The following is a 15078-nucleotide window of genomic DNA, read 5'->3' as shown; positions in this document are numbered from 1 at the left end:
CACTTGGCTAGCACTTAGTTCATGCTGTTATATCTCAAGGCTAGAAGGTTGTATTTCTTGTTCTAAACAACCTAAAACAACTCTCTCTTTCATCCATCTCATGGATTTCAAGTGACTTTTCCTCCATCACCTTGAATTGGTGAAATTTAATAGAATAAATGCTTGTGATTATAAAAAGAATGTCCATCTCCTGAGATGGTGATGTTGCTCATTACATTTGATGTGTCTAGAATGAAATGGTCATTAAGTGTAAAAGATTGGTCTGGGAATGATGTAATTTTCAAGATTGTACATAGCTCATATGTAACTCTTTCTTTCCAAAAGTCTTTATTATGTTGATTATAGATAATGACTCAGCCAAGAGCAAACAGGAATAAGTCCAGTTAGGGTATGTGCAAGGAAGAATGTTTGGAGGTGCCCGAGAAAGTCACAGACCTGGTCGTGTGTTATTTTGCTCATTCATTTATTCACTAAGCCAGTGAACATGTGTTGAATTTTTTGCTGTGAGAGTTTCCTAGTCCTGGCTGTGCTGTAGAAGGTTGCCAAGGAATGGCTAAAAGAAGATGATCCCTTACTTAGGCTTGCAAGGGCAGGAGAATATGAGACACTTTCCCATTGTTCTCAAGATCGCAAACTAAATCTTTACTGCAAAATTGAGTTTCTTTCCAAATCTCCCTCCTTTACCACTGCCCTCTGTGCTTTGTAGCTTGTTACCTCTCAAGTCAACTATAGCACTGGGCATCCTTTGCTTCTTTGTACTACAGGACCATTGCCTATGCTGCCTATCACAAATGTTCTTTACCTCTTCATCGTATATAACTTTTCCGTCTATATTCTGTTAGATTCTTTTTAGAAGTCTTTCTTTGGTTTGGGGTGTTTCTGCTTACAGTTATATAATTAAAGTCTGAAGAAGAAGGAGAAGGCAGAGTGAAACTGGGTAATTAGAGGAGAATTTAATGGATGGACTCTTACAAGTAGTACACTGGGTTATGAGAAGCAACAATGGATGGTGGGGTATTCCTGAGCTGAAGATGCAAAGGCAAGGAAGCAGTCAGCTGTACCAGAAACAGAATGACTTAGGAAGGACCACCCGGTAGGAGTAGGGTTTGCTACGTGAAAGCAGTCATTCTGTGCCAGCCTGGTCAGGGAGAAAGCCGGAGACATCAGTACAGTTCTTGCTCTCCAGCCATTAAACAGTCTAACTGGGTCAGTTTCACAGGGCAGGGAAGAGGGCGTGGAAGGGGTGGAGTATCAGGTGGGAATGGCAGGTGACTGGTATCCATCAGTCTAGTGTGTTGCCGGTCCACAGCAGAGAACCTGAGACTTATCTTTGGCAATAAGAAATGTGACAGGGTGAATGAATTTTGCCAGGTGAAGAAGAATGGAACTTGACATTCTTGAAAAAGGGAAATGCACAGACACTTGGTAGTCTAAGAGAGCGTAGTCTTCTGTGCAGTCTACAGTCATTTTTATGTAGCTTAAAAATTGGTGAAAAGCGAAAGTGATGCAGATGGTCCTGGAGAAGCAGGCAGGGGTGACATCACAAAGTGCACTAGAGAATTTACCTAGGGGTTTTGACTTTGGGGCATCAGCAAAGTGTGTTTTCAAAATAAATATTTGTTCGGGAAAAGTTCACTGGAGAAATTGACAGCACATTGAACTCTCATTCACTATCACCCAGCCTCACACATGCACGTGTGGAAAGTCGCTTCAGTCGTGTCCGACTCTGCGACCATATGGACTGTAGCCCTCCAGGCTCCTCTCCCCATGGGATTCTCCAGGCAAGAATCCTGGAATGGGTTGCCGTGCCCTTCTCCAGGGACTCTTCTCAACCCAGGAATCTAATCCATGTCTCTTATGTCTTCTGCATTGGCAGGTGTCACTTAACCTATTATCAATTCATGCACAGTCTTATTTCTGTCTCCAACTTTGGTCTCCTCTCTTACATTATTTTCAACTAGGACATTACATAATTTTCCCCATAAATATCTCTGAATATGTTTTTTTAAAAAAATAAGACTTCCTTTAATGAATACAATCATACCATCTCAAAAACAATAGCATCTTAATATTACTAAATATCTACTCAGTACTCAATTTCTAATTGTCTTGCAGATGTCATCTATTTTCTCTTGCTCTGTTCATTTGCATCAGGATTCAAATAAAGTACATTCATGGTGATTAGTTGTTGTGACTCTTAAGTCTTTGTAGCACCCATCTCTCTCTTTTCTTTTTTTTCATTTATCTATTAAAGAGACCAGGCTGTTTGTCCTGTGAAGTTTCCCTGAGTCTGAACTGTGCTGATAATGTCCACAGAGTCTCAATAATGTGCTCTTTTCTTTTACTTGTTTTTGCTAAGTTGATAGTTGGATATAGATTCATCAGACACATATTTCTCCAAATCTCTTTTGTAAGAGGTGTTTTATTCTTCCAAAGGAGGGTATGTAATGTCTGGTTCTCTTTCTCTCTCTCTCTCTCGATAATAGTCTTTGATGATCAATGTCAGGATCTAGGAATCATCAGGCATTGCCCAGCACTGATATTCTGACTCTTTTCTTCATTTGTTAACTGGGCTGTTTCTATAAGGAGAAGTTTTTCCTACACCTGCTGCTTGGTTGGGGCTTCCCTGGTGGCTTAGTGGTTAAGAATCTGCCTGTCAATGAAGGAGACACAGAATTGATCCCTAATCTGGGATGGTCTCACATGCCTCCGAGCAGCTAAGCCATGTGTCCCAACTTTGGGGGTTTCCCAGGTGGCAAAGTGGTAAAGAATCCTCTTGCTAATAAAGGAGACACAAGAAATGTGAGTTCGATTCTTGGGTCGGGAAGATCCCCTGGAGTAGGAAATGGCAACCTGCTCCAGTATTCTTGCCTGAAAAATCCCATGGACAGGAGAGTCTAGCAGCCTCCAGCTCATGGGGTCGCAAGAGTTAGAGATGACTCAGCATGCACTCTTTGATTACTTATTCAGTTTGTTTCAGAGAAGCAGGACACCCAAGTCTTTTATTTATATATTTTCAAAGTAATTTAGTTCATTAGTGTCCTTCGGTGACTGTGGGTTTAAACTGGCATCAGATTTTGGGGATTTCTCCCATCAAGGGTTGAAGTCTGTATAACCTCCCCTTGACTCTATGTGGGCTTACAAATACTTGGCGAATAGAGTACAGTGGAATTGATGATATGTAACTTCTGAGGTTGGATCATTAAAAGCCATGCAGCATTTGGGAAATATGGGCAATATGGATTGGTCTCTAATTAATAGGGATTTTGTAAATGCTAGGCAATATTTATTTAAAATATCTTGCTGCTTTCATTCATTTAGTGTCATAAATATTTATTGAATAGTTGTTGAAACCACAAGTACTTATTGAATCCATAAGTGACACTTGCTAGATAAAACAGGTACAAAATGAACCAATAGAAAAGCAGTGTCTTCAGGGTACCCACAGTCCAGTGTTGGGAGGGAGGTGAGGAAAGAAACGAGCAACCACAGGCTAAGGTAATAAATTCTGGGGGAAAGGGATGTGGAATGAGGATAGAAAGAACCATGTTTACAGATAGGAGTCTTTTTGGGTGAGATTGCCAAGTGGCCACTCTCATAGAGGCATCAGTTTAAGAGAACATGGAAACCAGGAGGACCAGTGGTGGCTCAGAGTGGTGATGCAGATGGTGAATGAAGGGCAGAAAGAGTTAGATATATTTTTTTTAATTGTTGTTTTAACTGTTATGGGGAGTTTGCAACTGATGGCATGGGGCAGGATGGGATTGGTTGCTCAGAAAAGTTATCTGGATGTCAGTGTGGAAGTGACGAGAATCTCCACTTCTGTGGACAGATGGACAAATCAGGATGTTGGTACCAAAGTCCAGGTGAAGAGATGAGAATATCTGAAAGCCTGAATAAAGAAAGTGATGATGAAGACAGAAAGGGTTGATGAATGGATAGGGACTTATCTTGAGGGTGAGAAAGGGGTGGGTGGCCAGCGTAGGCCATTGAGTAAAGGTGACAATATTATATGAGAGAGAAAATATAAAAGAAGGATAAAAGTGTCAAAAGTGAACCCTGTTTCATGTAAGTCAAAATTGAAATCCCTGTGAGACATCTAAGAAGATGGACAAATGTGCAGTTTGGAATGTATGCTTGGAACTCAGGAGAACTCACTAGGTTGGGAGAGAGTGTTTAATATTCTATCTCTATTTATCTTCCTATCTTTCTCTCCCATCCTGTCATGAATAGGTTAAGGAGAAAAAGAATAGATAGGAGTTGGTGTAGAGAAGACGAAATTGTAAAATTATTAAATTAATAATAGATTAATATTAATCTATAATATTAATTAATAATAATTAATTAATAGATTAAACTGCACAGTTTTGAACATCCCATGTAATTTAAGTAACGTTACTCGAGCTCCAATATTTTGGCCACCTGATGCGAAGAGTCGACACATTGGAAAAGACCTTGATGCTGAGAAAGATTGAGGATAGGAGGAGAAGGGGGTGGCAGATGATAAAATAGTTAGGTGGCATCACCAACTCAAAGACGTGAGTTTAAGCAAACTCCAGGAGATGGTGAAGGACAGGAAAGCCCGGCATGCAGTAGTCCACAGGGTCGCAAAGAGTCAGATATGGCTTAGCAACTGAGCAACAAAAACCACAACTCAATACTCATATGCATCTTACTATTGACATATATGAGTGTCAATTTGTTGCTGTTACTATCCATATAACATGGGCTTCCCTGGTGGCTCAGATGGTAAAGAATCTGACTGCAATGCAGGAGACCTGGGTTCGATCACTGGGTTGGGAAGATCCCTTGGGGAAGGGACTGGCAATTCACTCCATTGTTCTTGCCCAGAGAACCTGATGGACAGAGGGGCCTGGAGGGCTACAGTCTATGGGATCACAAAGAGTCGGACACAACTGAGCGACTAACACTTATCCATAGGGAAGACACCGTGTATTTCTTTCACTGAATAATGAAAGTGCTTTATTTTCAGTCCTTAAATTTCACATTCCTTGAAATTATATTGATTACATTTGTAACCAATATTATATTATATTGATTACATTTCTTAGAAGGTAAATTATTTGAAAATGCACATCTGTGTAAGATGATTATATAAAGAGAACAGTGTAGTTATTTGGGTAAAAGTACATCTGTTTTTGTGTATATAAAATATTCAGAGTGATCCTTTAAGAGAAATTTGAAATTGAATTACTGGAATGGGAGAAAAGATTATTTCTTTTAGACTCTTTATCTTATAATTGAACACTTCAAGACAGAAGCATTCAGTTCATTTTACTGGTTGAATTGCATTCCTATTAATTAAGATGATTCTTCATTGGGTTCTCAGTAACCACATTACCTTTTTGGATTTCATTCAGATCATAATCAGACATTGTAAGATGTATTTATTTCTAGATGGAGAAGCTCTATACAATCAGCAAAAACAAGACTGAAAGCTGACTGTGGCTCAGATCATGAACTCCTTATTGCCAATTTCAGACTTAAATTGAAGAAAGTAGGGAAAACCACTAGACAATTCAGGTATGACCTAAATCAAATCCCTTACGATTATAGAGTACTAGTGCCAAATAGATTCAAGGGATTAGATTAGAAATAATCTTTTCTCCCATTCTAGTCATTCTATTTCAAGACAAGAGTGCCCGAAGAACTATGGACGGAGGTTTGTGACATTGTACAGGAGGCAGGGATCAAGACCATCCCCAAGAAGAAAGAAATGCAAAAAGGCAAAACGGCAGTCTGAGGAGGCCTTACAAATAGCTGTGAGAAGAAAAGCGAAAGGCAAAGGAGAAAAGGAAAGATATACCCATTTGAATGCAGAGTTCCAAAGAATAGCAAGAAGACATAAGAAAACCTTCTTAAGTGATTAATGCAAAGAAATAGAGGAAAACAATAGAATGGGAAGACTAGAGATCTCTTCAAGAAAATTAGAGATACCAAGGGAACATTTCATGCTAAAATGGGCACAATAAAGGATAGAAATGGTATGGGCCTAACAGAAGCAGGAGAGATTAAGAAGAGGTGGCAAGAATACACAGAACTATACAAAAAAGATCTTCATGACTCAGATAATCACGATGGTGTGATCACTCACTTAGAACCATACGTCCTGGAATGAGAAGTCAAGTGGGCCTTAGGAAGCGTCACTACTAATAAAGCTAGCGGAAGTGATGGAATTCCAGTGGAGCTATTTCAAATCCTAAAAGATGACGCTGTGAAAGTGCTACACTCAGTATGCCAGCAAATTAGGAAAACTCAGCAGTGGCCACAGGACTGGAAAAGGTCAGTATTCATTCCAATCCTAAAGAAAGGCAATGCCAAAGAATGCTCAAACTACCGCACAGTTGCACTCATCTCACATGGTAGCAAAGTAATGATCAAAATTCTCTGTTAAAGCCAGGCTTTAACAATATGTGCACTGTGAACTTCCAGACATTCAAGGTGGATTTAGAAAAGTCAGAGGAACCAGAGATCAAATTGCGAACATGTGCTGGATCATTGAAAAAGCAAGAGAGTTCTAGAAAAACGTATGCTTCTGCTTCATTGACTATGCCAAAAAGTCTTTGTGTGGATCACAACAAATTGTGAAAAATTCTTCAAGAGATGGGAATACCAGACCACCTGACCTTCCTCCTGAGAAATCTGTATGTAGATGAGGAAGCGACAGTTGGAACTAGACATGGAACAACAGACTGGTTCCAAAGAGGAAAAGGAGTATGTTAAGGCTGTACATTGTCACCCTGCTTATTTAACTTATATGCGGGGTACATCATGTGAAATATTGGGTGGATGAAACTCAAACTGGAATCAAGGTTGCTGGGAGAAATATCAATAACCTCAGATATGCAGATGGCACTGCTGTTAAGGCAGAAATGGAAGAAGAATGAAAGAACCTCTTGATGAAAGGGAAAGAGGAGAGTAAAAAAGTTGGCTTAAAACTCAACATTCAGAAAAACTAAGATCAAGGCTTCCAGTCCCATCACTTCATGGCAAATAGATGGGGAAACAATGGAAACAGTGCTAGACTAATTTGGGGGGCTCCAAAATCACTGCAGTTGGTGAGCACAGCCATGAAATTAAAAGACACTTGCTCCTTGGAAGAAAATTTATAACCAACCTAGACAGCATATTAAAAAGCAGAGACATTACTTTGCCAACAAAAGTCTACCTAGTCAAACCTATGGTTTTCCCAGTGGTCATGTATGGATATGAGAGTTGGACTATAAAGAAAGCTGAGCACTGAAGAATTGATGCTTTTGAACTGCGGTGTTGGAGAAGACTCTTGAGAGTCCCTTGGACTGCAAGGAGATCCAACCAGTCCATTCTAAAGGAGATCAGTCCTGGGTGTTCATTGGAAGGACTGATGCTGAAGCTGAAACTCCAATACTTTGGCCACCTGATGCAGAGAGCTGAGTCATTTGACAAGACCCTGATGCTGGGAAAGATTGAGGGCAGGAGGAGAAGGGGACAACAGAGGATAAGATGGTTGGATGGCATCACCGACTCGATAGACATGGGTTTGGGTGGAGTCCGAGAGTTGGTGATGGACAGGGAGGCCTGGCGTGCTGGGATTTATGGGGTTGCAAAGAGTCGGACATGACTGAATGACTAAACTGAACTGATTCCTGTCTTAAAATATATATTTATCCAGTTTTTTTTCCAGCACTATTTGTGAAATAGACTTTCCTTTTCTTAGAATCGCCTATAGATTCTTTTTTTGTGTAGAATTTCAATTATTTTCTATAGAATTGCCTTGGAGCTTTTGCCTCTTGATTGTATGTGGGTCTTTTTCTAAACTCTATTTTGTTTCATTGATTTGTTGATTCTATGCCACTTCCATACTGTTGTGATTGCTATAGATTTCTTTTAAGTCTTCAACCTGGTAATATGAATCTTTTCACTCTGTTTTTATGAGTGTTTTAGTGATTATACATCTTTTGATTGTATACAGGTTTTAGAATCAATTACTATCTACAAAAAAATGTTTTGATTTTAATTGGGTTTGCTTTGATGCCATAGATAAATTTAGGAAGAATTGGCATATTAACTTTATTGAGTATTCCAATCTATAAACATGATATATTTCTCCATTTATTTAATTGTTCTTTAATTTCTCTTAGCAGTCTTTCGTAGTTTCAGTGCAGTTCAGGTCTTTGGATACCTTTTGTTAAGTTCATTCCTGAGTATTTTATACTATTTAAGTAGTATTATTTTAAATTTCACATGTAATCATTATTGCTAATACATAGAAACTCATATGTATGTGTACACATGTGTAGATATTTGTCTTGCAACTTTGCTAAATTCACTCATTACTTCTAGTGGTTCTTGATATATTCTTTGTGTTTTTCTGACCTAATTGAGTGGTTTGTAAATAGGGGCAAGTTTTATTATTTCCCTGGGGTGTTAGTCACTCAGTCGTGTCTGACTCTTTGTGACACCATGGACAGGGGTCCACCAGGGTCCTCTGCCCAGGGGATTTTCCAGGCAAAAATGCTGGAGTAGGTCACCATTTCCTTCTCCAGGGGATCTTCCTGACCCAGGAATCAAACCCGGGCCTCCCACACTGTGGGCAAATTCTTGACCATCTGAGTCACCAGGGAAACCCCACACCTTTTATTTTTCTTGCCTTAGTGAATGAGCTGGCAATATATAGAGTTACAGTGGTAAAAATGAACATGCTTGCCTTATTCCTGACTGTAGGAGGGAGCATTCAGTGTTTCATTAGATATGAAAAACCCTTTATGTAATTAAGTAATTATGGTTCTATGAACAGTTTTCTGAGAGTTCTTTTTTTTTAATCACAAATGAGTGATATGTTTTATCAAATGCTCTTTTTTTTGGTATATATGGAAGTAACCTAGTTTTCTCCTTTGTTTTCTTTATATCACAGATTCCACTGATTTTTTTTTTAAAGAGTTACTAATCTTGCATTTTCAAGATAAGCCTCACTTGATGTATTATCATTTTTTAATATGCTGGATTCAGTTTACTAGTATTTTGTTAAGCATTTTTGTGACTATGCGTATGCAAGATACTAGTCTATACATTTATTTTCTTGTAATATCCTTTATGGGTCTTGGTATCAAGGTTATGTTGGCCCCCATACATTGAGATAGGAAATGTCTGGTTTTTGAAAGATTTGTATAAGATTGGTATTACTTTTCCCCTTAAGCATTTCATAGAATTTAATTCTCAGAGCTTGAGATTTCTCTTGAGGCAAGAGTAGATATAGAATTACTCACATTTTCTATTTTCTATTCAGTCAGTTGATAAACTGCATTTTTCAAGGAATTTGTCCACTCCACAGAAATTAAGTCTGTTGGCATAAAGTTGTTCACAGTGTTCTCTTATTATTCTTTTAATGTCTGTAGAATCCCCTCCTTTATTCTTGATAAAAGTAATATGTTACAGACCGTTTACTCTTATAATTCCGTTTTTATCTCCCTTACTTTGTACTAGTTTTTTTTTTTTTAATGTACTACCCTTGGACATATATATAAACCCCACATTTCAGTATTAACATTTTTGCTTGTCTCATTATTTTGAAGAAATTTAGAAACGAAAGAACAGTCCATAGTCTGTTATATGTACCCACATATCCACCATTTCCAGCTTTTGTCGCTTCTTTCTATTGATCAAATTTCATCTAGTATCATTTTGCTTGAGTTTGAAAGATTTCCTTTAGCATTTCTTATAGGACAGTTCTCTTGGCAGTGAATAATTTCATATTTAACTTTTCTGAAGTGTCTGTATTTTATCCTCATTTTTTTGGAAATATATTTTTATGAATATAGAATACTGGATCGACTAGTTTCTTTTCTGGCTTGTCTCAGCACTTTATTTCTTCTTTTTAGTGCTTTGTTTATTTTTGGCTGAGCTGGGTCTTCGTTGCTGAGAGGACTGTCTCTAGTTGTGGTGTGCGGGCTTCTCATTGCAGGGGCTTCTCTTGTTGTGGAGCACAGACTCTAGGAACGTGGACTCAGTAGCTGTGGCGCACGGGCTCAGTTTCTCTGAAGCAGCTGGGATCTTCCCAGACCAGGGGTCGAGCCTGTGTGCCCTGCATTGATGGTGGATTCCTACCCACTGTACCACCAAGGTCGCTTTGGCACTCTCAGTCTGTGCTTTCACTTTCTTCTGACCTCCATGTTTTAGGGATGAATAGCCAGTTACCATCTGTATCACTGTTCCCTTGGTGTAATGTATCTTTTTTCTCTGATTTTTAGATTTCTCTTCTGTTTTTAAGCCTCTCTGTGTTTGTTTTGCTTTTCTGTCCCTGCTGTAAACAAACCACCACAGGTAGTGGCTGAAGACCACACACGTTTATTCATAGAGTTTGGGAGGTCAGAAGTCGAAAGTGGGTGGTGGGGCTGTCTTTCTTCCAGAGACTCTGGAAGGGACCCAGTTTCTTGGCTTCTCCACTTGCTGAGGTGGTCTGCATCCCCTGGCTTATGGCCCTGCCTCACTCTGACCTCTGCTTCCATACTCACATCTTGTCCTCTGACTCTCGTGCCTCCCTCCTTTGCTTGCAAGGACCCTTGTGAAGACACTGGGGGCCCCTTCCTCAGATAATCCAAAATAATCTCCTATCTCAACATCCTTAGTTTAATCATAACAGAAAAGACCCTTTTGCCTTGTAAGTTTTCATAGTTTCTGGGCATTAGAATATAGACATTTTTTTCTTGGTGGTGGTTGTGGTGGGCATCATTCTAACTTCCACATGATTTTGTTTGTATTTATCCTCTTTTAGGTTCATTGGTCTTTTTGGAACTGAAGTTTGACTTTTTTCCATAGATTTGGAGTATTTTCATCTATGTGTTTTCTGCTCCTTTATGTGTACTAAAGATTGCTTTATCTGTTGTCTCACAGATCCTGGAAAACAATTTCATCTCTTGTTTTTCGGATTAAATAATTTCTGTTGTTCTGTTTTGATGTTTACAGACCCTTTCTTTTTTTATGCTGCCCAGTTTGCTCTTAAATCAATTTAGTGGCCATTTCAAAAATGTTTTCTTCATCATGGGTCACATTTTCTTGCTTCTGTGTCTAGTATGATTGATTATATGCTGGAGAGATTATGTGTTGTATGCAGTCTGGCTTTTATTTTATTGTGACTTAGCTGATACAGTTTTAGCATCATATTCTACTAAGTCCAATGTAAGGGATGGATGTAAGGCTAGTGTTAAAATGAAAAAATCAATAGGATGTGTTAGTTATACAAATTTGTTTGATCTCAGGCTATTGTTGATTGTTTGACTGTACTGTATTCACTCCGTCATAATACTGCAGATTTCAGGGGACTGATATGGAAATAGCTTGAACCCATGGAGGTGATGTTTTTCCAGCCTGCACCATTGAATCCCAGGCTAGATCTCAGCAGAGAAGCTGAAGAGCCCCCTTTGCAGCTTTTTTGCCTCATTTACTCACCTTAAGAGTTTAGTTCAGTTCAGTCACTCAGTCGTGTCTGACTCTTTGCAACCCCATGAACCACAGCATGCCAGGCCTCCCTTTCCATCACCAACTCCCGGAGTCCACCCAAACCCATGCCCATCGAATCGGTGATGCCATCCAACCATCTCATCCTCTGTTGTCCCCTTCTTCTCCTGCTTTCAATCTTTCCCAGCATCAGGGGCTTTTCACATGAGTCAGCTCTTCACATCAGGTGGCCAAAGTATTAGAGTTTCAGCTTCAACATCAGTCCTATCAATGAACACCCAGGACTGATCTCCTTTAGGATGGACTGGTTGGATCTCCTTGCAGTCCAAGGGACTCTCAAGAGTCTTCTCCAACACCGCAGTTCAAAAGCATCAATTCTTCAGTGCTCAGCTTTCTTTATAGTCCAACTCTCACATCCATACATGACCACTGGAAAAACCATAGCCTTGACTAGACGGACCTTTGTTGGCAAAGTAATGTCTCTGCTTTTGAATATGTTATCTAGGTTGGTCATAACTTTCCTTCCAAGGAGTAAACATCTTTTAATTTCATGGCTGCAATCACCATCTGCAGTGATTTTGAAGCCCAGAAAAATAAAGCCAGCCACTGTTTTCCCATCTATCTGCCATGAAGTGATGGGACCAGATGCCATATCTTAGTTTTCTGAATGTTGAGTTTTAAGCCAACTTTTTCACTCTCCTTAATAGTTAACCTACCTCAATTGAACAAAAATAGAGAAAGACATAAATATACCAGGAGGCCTCCCTAGTGGCTCAGACAGTAAAGAATCTGCCTGCAATGCAGGAGACTGAGGTTCAATCCCTGAGTTAGGAAGATCCCCAGTCCATGGGGATGCAAAGAGTTGAACACAACTGAGTAACTAAGAATAATAAATAATACAAGTAAACCACATTGAGAATGAGTACTTAGGTTTCTACATTATAAGACTCTTACCTGTTTCACAAAAACATTCTTGACCCATCAGTTCAGTTCGGTCGTTCAGTTGTATCTGACTCTTTGCGACCCCATGGACCACAGCATGCCAGGCCTCCCCGTCCATCACCAACTCCTGGAGTTTACTCAAACTTATGTCCATTGAGTCAGTGACGCCATCCAACCATCTCATCCTCTGTCGTCTCCTTCTCCTCCCGCCTTCAATCATTCCCAGCATCAGGGTCTTTTCAAATGAGTCAGTTCTCTGTATCAGGTGACCAAAGGATCGGAGTTTCAGCTTCAGCATCAGTCCTTCCAGTAAATATTCAGGACTGATTTCCTTTAGGATGGACTGGTTGGATCTCCTTGCAGTCCAAGGGACTCTCAAGAGTCTTCTTCAACACCACAGTTAATAAGTATTCAATAATGCCTAGATTAATTTCAGTGAGCAGAAGGCAAGTTTTTCAAATAAAGCCCTTTCTTTTTCACCGTCTTCTGCTTCACACTGGCCATGCATTAGTCCTATGGCTAATATTGTCAAAGTAAGGCAGGGGACTCTAGATGGTATGTGGTAGAATTTGGGAACATGAAATTATTTCCTAGCATCATAAAATGCTAGTGTGAAAACAGGCCATAATAGCCTACCAAAAACTCATCACTCAACATATACAGAAACTGAGTCTACAGAGCTATTTTTGCTGTAAATAGTGACTCATATGGACAATAATGAAGTGAATTGCAGTACAATTGCTGATTGTATATAGACTGCTTACATCATGCATTGAAGTAGGATTCTGAAACATACCCATATCCTGAAATCTTAATATTTGATAAAATGGAAAACAATAAAGCTTATGGCATTGCTTCATGGCAATAAAACAGCATGTAAAAACTTATATAGATAAATGTGGAGTAGATGATAATAGTGCCACTGCAAATTACTTAATAATTTCTCATTTTGGTGACTAAGGTTGTGTGTCAGACAGGGAAAATAACCCATGTGAGGTAGTTCAATTGAGGAAATTTAATCCAGGGGACTAATCATGGGATGTTAGAAGAAGAACTGGAAGGAAGTAACCTATGTAGCGATCCATGGATTGGCAACTGCAGAAATTCTCTGCAACCTCCAAGGCTGGAGGGATAAAGGGAAGAGATGGTATTACCAGCACTCAGGAGCCAGGGCCACTAGGCAGGGGTGGAACCCTGGAGAAGTGGCATTGATGCGTTCTGCAGCAAGGGTCATCAGGCAGGAGCTGGGACTCCAGAGGAAGGAGTCAGGCCATGAGAGCTGGGCTCGCTGCTGTGGTTTGCTGCCTGTCTGGGCTGGTCATAGAGTCGGGGGTGGGGGGCTGGGCGAGAGTGCTTGCCTGTGGGAAATGGAAGCACAGAGAAGAATCAACCACAGTCAGATACTGCTTGAGAAAAAGAGAGCTAAGGAGAAAGATTTGCTCTCTCCTCTCTTTCTCCCAGCTAATTTGTATATTTATATTTTTGTTTCTTGTTCCTAGTCCTTTAATACATCTGAGTTGTAATGTGTATGAAGTAAGCTAGAATACTAATTTTTCTCTATTATAGGAAGAAGTATTCCCAGCACCATTTGCTAAATTATCTATGACTTCTCCAGTAATTTATAATCCCATATTCAAATATTTGCATCCTTATGCATATGGGTTTATTCTGTGCTTTCAATTCATTTCCTTTGACCTTTATGTCTTGTCTTGTGCAAACACCTCTATTTGAATTACATCTCAATATTTAATAAGGATAGTCTATTTTTCTTTATGTTTTCAGAAGGTTCTCAGTCATTTGTGGACCTTATTCTTTGAAATTAATTATAGAATTGGTTTGACAAGATTCTTCACAGTAGTATTTCTCATATTCACTTGGAATTACATTGAATTTATTATTTTGGAGGAAATTAATATTGTTAGAGTATTAAATTGTCCCATCCATGAGTATGGCATGACTTTCCATTTCTTTAAGTTTTCCTTTGTGTCTCCAATAGTTTAAAATTTTTCTGCCTAAAAGTCTCATGCATTGCTTTGTTGTTTTTGTTGATATTATATGACATCCTATTTTTTTATGTTTTTTATTATGATTTTGCTTAGTTTATTGGAAAGGGGAACACTATTGGATTTTTTTATGTGATAGTGTACCTTTCTTATGAGGTTTAATTCTTGGCCTGTGAATTTTCTTGGAATTTCTATGTATGGGATGATACCTGTGGGAATATTACCAGGTTTCCTTTTTTTTCTTCCAAACCTTTTTCTTCCAGTTTTATTTTCTTGACTTACTATGTTGTTCAAGAACCTCCACTGCTATGCTGGAAACTTTCATTACTGGTGGAGTACTTTGTCCCTTGAAAGGAATGCTTTCATATTTTCTTAATTCCAAATAATGTTTTCTCTAGTTTTGATAGATGACTTTCTTCAGTTAAATAAGTTATGTCCTATTCCTGGTTTTCTAACAATTGATTCTAAAAGGCACTAACTTTATTTTTTTTCTGCATCTTTTGGGATGATAATGTTTTGTTCACTTAAAATGTAATGTCGTGAAATTATATTTCCTTTTTTGCTTTATTCTTATTAAAGTATAATTAATTTACAATGTTGTATTAGTTTCAGGTGTGCAGCAAGGTGATTTGGATATATGTGTGTGTATATATATGTATTCTTAGATTCTTTTCCACTT

General features: G+C 38.9%; 1 protein-coding gene across 3 annotated transcripts in view; it reads left to right on the top strand.

Moving 5' to 3' along the window:
• DGKI (diacylglycerol kinase iota) overlaps positions 1-15078 on the top strand; it is a 507168-nt gene that overhangs the window by 313252 nt on the left and 178838 nt on the right. The gene's annotated exons all lie outside the window — the stretch shown is intronic.

This window comes from Ovis canadensis, chromosome 4, assembly GCF_042477335.2.
Source record: "Ovis canadensis isolate MfBH-ARS-UI-01 breed Bighorn chromosome 4, ARS-UI_OviCan_v2, whole genome shotgun sequence".
Taxonomy (NCBI): domain Eukaryota; kingdom Metazoa; phylum Chordata; class Mammalia; order Artiodactyla; family Bovidae; genus Ovis; species Ovis canadensis.
The sequence above is the reverse complement of the archived record's forward strand: the minus strand, read 5'-3'. Positions and strand labels throughout refer to the sequence as shown.